Here is an 11,285-nt window from a genome sequence, read left to right as displayed (position 1 = left end):
GTGGTTTGGCCTTTAGCCTGCATTTCCTGGGGGGGGGGGGGGGAAGCATGAGAACCCCTTGTAAGGCCTCTAAAATGAACTTCCTTAACGTGTAGAGATGCACACAATAGGTTTGAAAGCATTCTTACTGCTGTTGTGTACTGAAGTTGAAAGAAGCTTTCAGAGCACAGCTGTATTTTAATCTCTGAGGAGAGGTGTCTTCCTACAAAGTAACCCTCCTGGTGTGTCTCAGTAACCTCTACCTCATCTTTGTGCTATGGCTAACCCCATCTGTTTCTTACCTTCTTTTCCTCTCCCCAAACATATTGCACAGTTGAACTTTTTTTCTTTTATTTCTCTCTAAATAAAAGTCTTAATATGGGTGTCGGTTAGTGCTTCTTGTTCTCTTGCCCTTGAGTACTGTGAAATAAACAACAGCACTGCCTAGGTACATGGCATAAAGTGCTTGTTAGTTATGAAGATTCTTGTTCTGTTACACTGGAATTGCCTCAATTTGAGGCATGCCCGCATTAGTCTGATTGTTGTTTGCTTTGCACTTTGTGTCAATCAGGGAGCTGACTGTTTTGTGGCCTGATCTGGTTGCACAGCCAGAGATAAATCATGTCTGAACTCTGTGTTTGTGATTGTCCTCCCCTACATATAATCAATTAGTATGCAGTGTAATCACTTTATTTACTGTGCTCGCTACACTGGCATCAAAGACAAACTAAGAGATACTTAGGGATGGAATACCACACCTTTGAGGACAGTCCGAGAGCTGGGGCTGTGCAGCCTGGAGAAGAGAATGCTACAAGGTGACCTGATAGCAGCATTTCCATTACTAAAGGGGAACTACGGGAAAAAAGGGGACAGACTCTTTAACAGGGTCTGCGGTGATAGAACAAGGGGAAATGGTTGCAATCTCAAAGAGGGTAGAATTAGATTGGATATAAGGAAAAAGCCTTTTGCAAAGATGGTGGTGAGGCACTGGAACAGGTCTCCTAGAGATGTAGTGGATGCCCCATCCCTGCAGACTTTCAAGGTGAGGCTGGATCAGACCTCAGGAACTCGATCCAGCTGTGGTGTCCCTGTTCATTGTAGGGGAGTTGGGCTAGGTGGTCCCTTCCAACTCTAAGGATTCTACGATTCTATCATCCTATGATTCTGTGATCCTATGAGGGTGGTGACAAGATTCACAATTCCTTATGAAAACTCTCCACAAGTATGAGGCCTTAGATGAAAAACTGTACTTTTGATTTCAGTCAGTCTTCTGCTGGCAAAGCATTTTGAGGTTGGTTCTTACCATAAATGATATTGCTTCACATTTTGGATCACATATTAATTCCTTCAGAGAACACGAACCATTTAATACACTTGTAACTATTCTGACTGATGTGGTGACATCATTGTAAGTACTTTCATATTATACAGCAGATGCAGCATTGGTTATCCATGCAGATGCTTTTTCTTTTTCCTAGCAGCTTTTGCAAACATGTACTTTCTTTATAAGCCAAAGGAACGGGGATTTGTACCTGGTTCAATATATGTGGGAAAGATTTTCAAATGTCACATATTTCTGTGGCTGAAATTTTGTTTTCACTTGTCATTTCCATCTATTCATTTATTTTCATTTGGCTCTTTGTGTGGTTTTAGATTGTGGAGTGAATCTTTGAGTACACAAATCTTACCCCTGAATTTGTCCAATGTTTTTTGTTTGTTTTTTAGTATTGTTACACAGAGATTGGAAACACGTCCTTGGAAATGGCTGTGTTCTAATCTCTTGGATAGTAATGCTAATGGAATTCATTCATTGAACCAATGATGTTTTTCATACACCTCTTAAACAGCAGAAACAAGTGGAGTTATTATAAATTAAATGATAGTATTGTGGTGGTAGTTTTGCAAATGTGGTTGGTCTAAATGTATTTAAATTTTGTACATTGAAAAGGAGACAAGTGCCATTTTGATAAGAAGGCCCGAGTGCTGCGTAGTGAAATCTTTGTGTGAGTTTTGGAACAAAAGGGCGTTTAACATACAGTTCTTTTTTTCTGGGTTGGAGAAATATTGTGTATTTAAACATGGATAGGTGTGACATCAACGCTTGGCTATTCTGCAAGCATGGAAGCTCCTCTTATCTCCTTCAACTAGAAACAATTGCTCTCATCTCTGCACTGGGTTTAAATTGCTGAACTGCAAAAGACAAGATGATGTATTAACGTAAATTCTGATAAGATTTTGGCAGTTCTTGTAATGACAGGCAGAACAGGCTGCATGAATACTCTTCACTTAAATAAAAATACATAGAGATAAATAACCCGATTATAGACATCAGAATTAGTAGTCTGATTATGCAATAGCATTTGCTTTATTTAAGAAATTGTTAATAATTCTCTGAATACATATAAAAGTAATTCATTTGTATGCATTAATGATACTCTATGTGCCCTCCATAAACAACAATTCTATAAGGCTTTTTCCACTCCAGGCTGTGCCAGCTCACCTGTCTGATGCCCCAAAACGCTGGCAGTCCCTGGAGGACTTAGTAGCAGTGCTCTGGGATAGTGTTTCACCTTTCTCTTTACATTTTTTCCCCATGGGAGTTACAGAATGCATGCAGATATGTATGTTGTTTCAATTTAAGTTCCTATAGTTAATAAATGACAAAAGTGAATTTGAAGTAATATGTGACCTAGTTCATCTGGAGCTAAAGCACACACGCATGTTTGCTATCCTGACAGAGCCTTGATAATCTCCAGCAACTGGGGAAATAACACCAAACTATTGCAACCAAGCCTATTGGACACAAAGAGACCTTTGAACAATTTTGCATGACTTGTATTCCTCAAGAGCTGCGTCTCAGGGCTGTCATCCAAGAAATGAGAGAGATCAAAACAATTAGCAATTAGCTTGATTAAAAATACTTTTAAACTACTTTCTCTTTATATACTTTCACTCAGGACCATGAGATTGATGCTTTCTGCAATAAAGTATTTATTCCTATGAATATTTCATATATGAGCCAGATATGTAGTATGGAAAATAATGCTGCATTTTGGATTGATGTAGAAATTAATACAGTTTCTTAAACACTTTTTTCCCCCACAATCGTTTCGCCCTTCTTTGGGTCCTAATTAAATCTGAATGTATTTAGACTCTGTTATTCAGCAAACTGCTTTCTCTATTTGCTTTTGTCTCTATTTTTCTTAAGATTTTATTTGTTTAACATCTTCTGTCAAAAATTAAACAAGATGTGCACCTCTGGAATGATTACAAGGACCAACCAAGCCATAAAGCCTCTAGCAGTGAAGGAAAGATAACTTGTTTAGGTGCCATTTCAACATGGTGGTACTTTGTAATTTTGTACACATTTTTTTTAGAATTGATTGTCTGAACCTTCATAATTCTGTTAGTAGCACAGTTATGCTAAATTGTCAGTGATCACATTTAGGAAGCTTGCTTGTAGTAATGTATGCCTAATGCATGTCTATGCTGCTTGATTTATGCAAGGCTCTAGGGTAAATTTAGGGCTCTCTTAAAAGCAACATACTTTGTTTCTGATAGACTTTTGTGTGTGTGTGAGCAAACATATTTTGTTTAGATCAAACAGAAAGGTGCACATGTATTGCTAGGGGAAAACTACCATTTCTCAACAGTTTTAAGCCTATTGTAATAATTACAGCTGAAAACTTGAGGTAAAATGAAAATTAATACACTGTTTGAGATGCTGGTGTATCCTTATGCTGTGCTAAGATATATGTGACAAATCATCATAGTGTGCAAAAATGTAAGAAATAGAAGCTTTCTAGAATGAATTCTAATGAGTTCATATTGTCTTTACAGGAAGAAAAAAGCTGAAGATAAAGAGAGAGAAAAATGGAGGACGTAGAAGGTAATACCTGCTGTTCTTGAGATCCAAATTCTTAAGAATAGCATATAATTATTCTTGACCTTTGCGTTCATTCTTTGTTACTAAGATTTGAAAAACACTAGTTGTCAATAACTGTACTATTAGCTAAATGATTTTGTTGGCTATGTTTTATTAAGGGGAGGAGCTGCAGGTGGATTTCCTTCTTGCTTATGTAGCTGCACAAGTGAGGAAGACAGGGAAAATAAATCTTGTTCTTCCCTTGACTGCAATGCAGATCTGGCTCTGGGAGGGGTTTTCAGATCTGCATGGCTCAAGCACATGGTCAGCATTCAGCCAATAGTTAGCCTTACATCTGGCAGTGGGTCTGCCTGGCTCAAAATGGCTTACTCTGCCTGCTGAGCATTAGAACATCTGACTGATTTTTCTAAATTACTTGGACTGTGATTTCTATATGAAACACAGTGTTAACTGTGTATTTGGCATACACAGTAGCTACCCTAACTTCTGCTTTGCTGAGGATTGTCACTGACGGGTTTTTTTGTTTGTTTGTATGTTTGCTTTAATAACAGCTACATAAAGGATTCTTTTCAGGCACGAACTCTCCCAGCTATGCTGAAGGTGCTAGGACTGTGCTTGTTCATGGCATACAATGTTTCAGTCTGTTTACATGTTGTGCTCCATTTTGTATTATTATGTTCCCCAGGAATTGAGATATTTGAAAAGACATTGATTTCTTTATTTTTTTTTTACATAGTTATTTTCTGTTGCTGCAGAGAAACCTTTATTTTTAATTTGAGATTTTAGATTACTGTAATGAACAAATGTGTACAATTCTCTGTATATAAGTAGCACGAAACATATGTGAATAATGTTAGGTCTTTCAAAAGTTGGCAAAATTAATTTAAATTCCAAGGGGTAATAGCACACATGCTAAGGTTTGCATTTGGAACTCCAAGTCTTATCTATTAAAACAAACAAACTCTAAAGTCTACGTAATTATTTAAATGTGTTAATAAGAGGAGGGTAATATAAGCAGATTATGCAAGAGATTTTAATGTAAGGCTAACTAGCAAATACATAGAAAAATATTCATTTTTAAGGCTGCAACTTTAAGTGGTGTTGTGTATGCAAAAGCAATTTACTTTCGTTTTAAATGGAATTGGAATTTATTGTTGACATTTTGCTTCTGGATGAATGATGGACAACTGTTATTTGTGGAGTGTGATATGACTTCCTTTGAAACCCAACATTCCTCTTGAAAGGTACTACAAGTACTAACATCTTTCTAACATCAGCAACCACAGTGCTGTTGTAGTTGTTAACAGGTAACAGTCTGCGTTATCCAGATGTCAGGGGACTTGGTTACAATATCTTGTGCCAACTACAGTTAATTTGTAGTTTAATTTTGTGGTTTTAAAGAGATTTAAAGAAACCATCTAACAGTGTCTCCAAAGTGCACAAAAATTCTGGGTGAAGGATTCAGAGTTACGAATCAGATACTTATCTGATGCATGTTCCTTGGACTTTATACTGACTGAGGATGAGGCCTACAACCTAAGCAGTCCTGATTAACTTGTGGATATCATCCGTCTTCATGTTTTAGTGCCACTTAAGAGGTGGTACTCAAAACCTGCAGATACATAGATCTATGGAGTGAAGTTGAAGAAGGACTACTTTGGACTCTGTGATTTAGGAGTTAGTAGGTTTATTCAGCAAAGAGGGCTGTCCCTTTTCAGACACTAACTGTGGTTGTACCATGACATTTCCAGTGGAGAACATTTGTTGTTGTAAGTTTTGGAGACTCTCAGTATACAATGTTTTATTTAAAACTCAAGAAATGTACTTGTAGCATAATCATGGAAAACATGCAGCCAGCTCTCTGTAGAAAAACACTTCTGGTGCTGCCATTCTAAGAATTGAGTACTTGGTGACTTTCCCATGCAGTCATGTGCTAACCCTCCCATACACCTGTTGCTTTTATTCTTTCACTGTTTGGAAACTGCTTATAGGAATAATAAGTTGCTTCTGTTCTGTAGTGCTCTGCCCGCACAAACTTTGTCTTTTCTGGTTGGTTGGTTGGTTGTTTTTTAAGCTTAGCACCCTTCCAAGAGTTTAAGCAGACATGCAATTATACACAACACCCCAGTGGAAAAGTGGGACTTCTTTCTCAGGCCCAGAGCAGAACTGAGCTGAATTACTAATCTGTGAAGAGTAAATAGAAAAAGGACTACTTAGTATTACGTCCAGTTTCACTTGGAGTGAGTATGTCCCTACCAGGTGCTGCCAGATACAATCTGTTTGGTAACTTTCCCATAAACTCAGTTTGTAACATCAGGAACCATGTTTCATTTTTTGTCTACCTTGCCTAAATTATATTAGTATGCCAGAACAGCATACATTTTTAAGCACTATATGAACACAGCCAGTGCAGATGTTTCCTCAGACCTTGTTCAGGCCTTCATGAGACTATACTGTTCTTCTTCCAAAAGCTCTGTGAATATTGCTGTTCCTGCTGAGGTTCTGCATGGGTGACAGTTGAGGTAGAATGGTGTGGAAAGTGGAAAGCATCCAGGCAAGTTTTGGATATCTCCAGAGAAGGAGATCCACTGCCTCTCTGGGCAGCCTGTTCCAGTGCTCTCAAAGACAAGAAGTTTTTCTTTATGTTCCTATGGAACTTTCTATGTGCCAGTTGTGTCCATTGCCCCTCGTTCTGTCACTAGGTGCTGCTGAGTGGAACCCAGTCCCACCCTTTTGATATTTATAAGCACTGATGATCCTCTGTCAGTTTCCTCCAGGTTGAACAGTCCCCAAATACCTCACCTTTCTTTTTAATTTATTTTTATTTTTTCAATTTGCCATTCTTCTTAATAATTATGTATAGCAGAGGAAAATTTGTAACAATGAAAGAGTGGGCTTGATGAATTTAATATGGGGACATTACAGAAAGAAACAAAACTCTCTGTTTTCTTTGCATATGAGTGCTTGGTGAATTTCAGACTCCAAGCTTTATTACAGTTGTATTTACAACTGATAATAATTCAAGTGAAATTAGTCAGTGTAGAGCACATGGCATCAGAATAAACTCTCTGAGTCCATATACACTTAGATCAAGTATGTTTAAATACTCAACAACCTTTCCACAAAAGCTTACATCCATTACACCAGTTTCAGAGCAGCACTCTTCTTATACCTTCCCTTTATTTCCAGTTTTTGACTGTATGTTCAGTTTTTATTACTATGCTCTTTTCTTAATGTTTTCAGAAATTGTATTAGGTTGATCATCATTTTATTTTTGTATGTACTTTTGTACTGAGCCATAAATTCAGTCCTATTTGGTGAGATTGTCTATTTATTCAAAAAGTGACAACAATTAGTTGATGTCATGTGGTTTTTTTTTACGTTACATTCCTAAATCTATACAGTTTCTCCTCATTTTACTGATGACTTAGTGGACTTGCAAACTTAACTGCTAGCTATTAAGAGCATCATTTGTCTTTTACTAATAAGGGTGGTGGTAAAGCTTGTCTGAATTTATGTGTGGCATATAATATTTAAAGCCATTTACTCATACCTAGATTAAATAATTAAATAGATCAATCTTGTTTGTTTTGTCAAACACCATGGGTATGCTAGATCTATATTATTCTACTCCTTTTCTCTATTTCTCTGGGAAGAGTCAGGTTTGGGAATATCAAGCCCCAAAACCTATTGCAAAATAAAAGGAAGAATTAAGTACTTTTGACTCCATGACAGTATTTGAAAGAATGTTAGTATCTTGAGTATAAACTCTTTGGTTTTTAGTACTAAAGCTCTCATCTAACTTGGAAACTGGTTAGATGTGAAGTTGCGGGATAAGTCAATTATTAGACTTATTTATGTGTGTGCGTATACTGGCACTGAAGGAAGGGTTTCTAAATTCCCAAAAAGGGGACAAACCTGGCTTAAGTTAAACAGAACACATTTATCAAATGAACTTTGGATGGTGACATATACATTAGCTGTATTCCCAAACAGCTTTGTGTACAATTTAGAGCAGTGAGAATTACTGGTATTATGAAGCCTGGTCCAGCTCTGTGAATTACTTTTTTTTTTTGTCTTCTTCACCATTCCACTTATAAATACCGGGAAGCTTGGCATAAAGAACGCAGCCTGAGGCATACCCCATAAAACATACAATGCAATTAAATGAGCAATTTCTACTGGAAATAAAATGGGTATGTTGAGTGGAATATGAATTAAGCCAAGCAGGAACAGAGTCAGACAACCTTTGATAGTACTCCAGGCTCTTCAAAAGAACCCTCAGGGTCAGCGGTGCCAAATGCAGCTGACAGGTCAAGGCCAATCAGTAAAGAAAGATAACTGCAGTTTGCAATGAAAAGCAGGTCATTCCAAATTTTGATTAATGCAGTCGCAATGCTGTGGTGTCCACTTGAGTGGGTTAGCAAAATAAAGACAGATAGCAACGGATTAACTCTAACAGTTTATTATTCTGCAGCCATTACAAGCTTCTTTGCTGCATTCACTAAGACTAGTTTTTCTCCAATTTATGATCCACCGTCTCACATTGCTGTCTGTACTGAATTTTGCACAATTGACTCAGTTGCAAGGGACTGCCTTGTTGACCATTTGCAGGACTACCAAAATGACCTCGAAATAACTTTGGAACAGGGCAAGTCCACCATATTCTTAGTGTTACGATTAGTTGATGTTGTGAATGTGTTTATCCTGTGGAGTACACAGCAAAAAGGTGCCCTCTCCCATGGCTTTGTGAAAACAGAAGAGGCAACTAATGTGGTGTTTATTGACAACCTTTGTCTCACAAAGCGAAGACTCAAAGCCTTTTGTTGCGAAGTGAACTTTGCAAATGTCACTTGCAGGCAGGAGAAATCTGATAGGTCTAGATAGAGCAAAGAGGCCTATTGCTACCTACACTTTCCTCTTATGAAGGAACCAACATGATCCCAATGTGTGTTCCTTAGATGGCATTTTCTGAAGTAGAAGAGAAATGAGTATGGTGTCAGTTAGTCCATTCTGTTCTAAAGTAAGATTAGCCAAGAAGCCTTCATATGCACACTGGCCAATGTGGGTTTGAAGTAATGCTTTACAAAACAAAAAATGCTGATATCAGCAAAAGATAAAATTCACTAGCAAATATGAAGCTACTCCAAGAGATTTAGAATACAAATTAGTTTGTTTTGTTTTTTTTTCCTCTATGTAACTGTGAGTAGCATTTATTCTGTGGATTTTCTGTTGTTGTTTGTTTGTTTTGTGGGTAAAGAAGAAAACTATCTAACAGGAATGGCTCGAGAGCTATCAGCTAGATACTTAGTGAATCAGCTGCAGCAGTATTTGTGCCACCGCTGTTCAGAATGTGCGTTATCATCTCTCTGGTTGTATGGCAGATTATTAAAAAAAAAAAGTGTAACTTTATGAGCTATGCTGTTTAATGGTCCCGATGCCAGATGAGCAGGGTTTTCTTGAAGTAATTGCCTTAACGGACATAGAAATCTTGTTTCTATGTCCCAGCTTTCACTGTGGCTTTAACTGAATAGCTGCAGAGGATCAGCCCTGTGATAGGAGAAAACTTTCTTTTTATGGAGTTTTCTTACAATACAGAAGTGTTCGGTGTCTATTCATACCACAGCTGACAGATCAGCCACAAATATGATGTTTTTGTACATCAGCAGTGCTTTGCTGTTCGTATTAGGTGAACTTTTATGGGTTTGTTTCTGCAGTGTGTAAATAAATATAAAATTCACAGACAGTTGGAAACAGTTAAGTCTCATCTAAGGCTGAGCAGCAGATGACTTGTGAACTCCTGTGTTGTGAACTTTGTGTGTCTCTGGATTTGGGGTGCGTGTCACGTGTATGTCAGATCAGTCAGTAGGGACCACCCTGGAAGAAACAGAGTAGAACACAGAGATGTAGTCTGCTGCAATGTCAGGGCCGCAGCAGGGGGGGATTGGAAACCTCATACTTGCCTCCTAGGATATCTGTGTCCTGCCAGCAGTCTGGTCTGAGAGAAGGAAGATGGGCTATATGCTATTTATTAGCTGGTGCAGTTGAGCAGTTTCCCTAGGAAAAAAAAATTGTGAAATGTCCTCCGAGTTTATTTAGGATTAAAAATCCCAGTGAGATGGGCAGTTTACTGGGGTCCATCCACTTCATAATCACACACATTGACCCCTATGTCATTACTGACCTCCCTATCGATAGCGGAAATATAAAATTCTTCCATCTGTGCCCAGTACCATTTATTTTTATTTAATAAAAGCAAGCCCCTAGTCTGTTAACTGTTAACCATTTTCCTTTGCAGTGGATATATTTTAGCAGTCATCACTTGAACTATAGCTTTCAGACTCAGTTTATAGCTCCAAATATTCCTCGTTTGCTTTGAATAATTATTTTCTGTTGAAAATTATGTAGTTGGCTTGTTAATTAGTAAGATATAAATGGGATGCATCACTACATTTTTAAAGCTGTGGTGCCAGCTAGTGGTGAGAGATGACAGACAATCTCCAGCTTGATGTTTCTGTAAGTGTACAGTGTATTCTTATCTGCATCATGATAACGTGACATTAAATTTTATTTCTCACCTACCACAGCTTTGTGATGACCAAAAAAAAAAAAAAAAAAGCAAAATAAAATCAGCAGCTGCTATCCTTTTCTAGTTGGATTTTAATTGGGTATTGTTTATTTGAAACCTTCCTGCCATTAGTGATGGAATAATTACATCATTCATCACGCCATTTGCCAGTACAGTTTTTTAGTCTATAATTTCTCATTTGTGAGCATCAGTTCTTACACATTCTGGACCTGCAGGTGCTGCTTTACCTTGCTAGAATCCTGATTAGAAAACAAACATACCTGCAGTAGGGTCTAATTGTGAGCAGCTAAAAGATGCTTAGGCAGTCCCTGCAATTGATTCACTTGAAAACACCAAGGAGAGCTCCAGTGTGACCAATACAGGGTAAAACTCTTCATTGATTATACTTACTTGTAACTGATGCAGCTCATTAAGGTGAAAGTCCTATGCTAGTAACATATAAAGAAAGTTTTTTTCTGTATTCCAATGAGCTCACAACGCAAAAGGAAAACAAGCAAGCCTTAAAAACATTTGTAGAGAAATTGAAATATATATCCATATATTTAATGCTTTTTTTTATTTTATTTTTTTTATTATTTTTTTTTACAAAGATCACTGACAGGTCATCTTTCCTAGTTTAATTAAGCAGTAACTGGTCTCGGTGAGGTTGTGGAAGGTTCTTGAATACCAATAAATAAAACGCAAAGATGAAGCATTTCTTTCATTAAATAGCGGGAGCTGTTTATAACTGTTACTTACTGCTAAAATCAATTATTATTACTAATACTCTACAAGTAATTTATAACTGAAGGCACACTGAAGGTTGTAAAGCAGAACTTTTCTTTTTAAATG

The sequence above is a fragment of the Excalfactoria chinensis genome, chromosome 7, assembly GCF_039878825.1.
Source record: "Excalfactoria chinensis isolate bCotChi1 chromosome 7, bCotChi1.hap2, whole genome shotgun sequence".
Lineage (NCBI taxonomy): Eukaryota > Metazoa > Chordata > Aves > Galliformes > Phasianidae > Excalfactoria > Excalfactoria chinensis.
The sequence above is the reverse complement of the archived record's forward strand: the minus strand, read 5'-3'. Positions refer to the sequence as shown.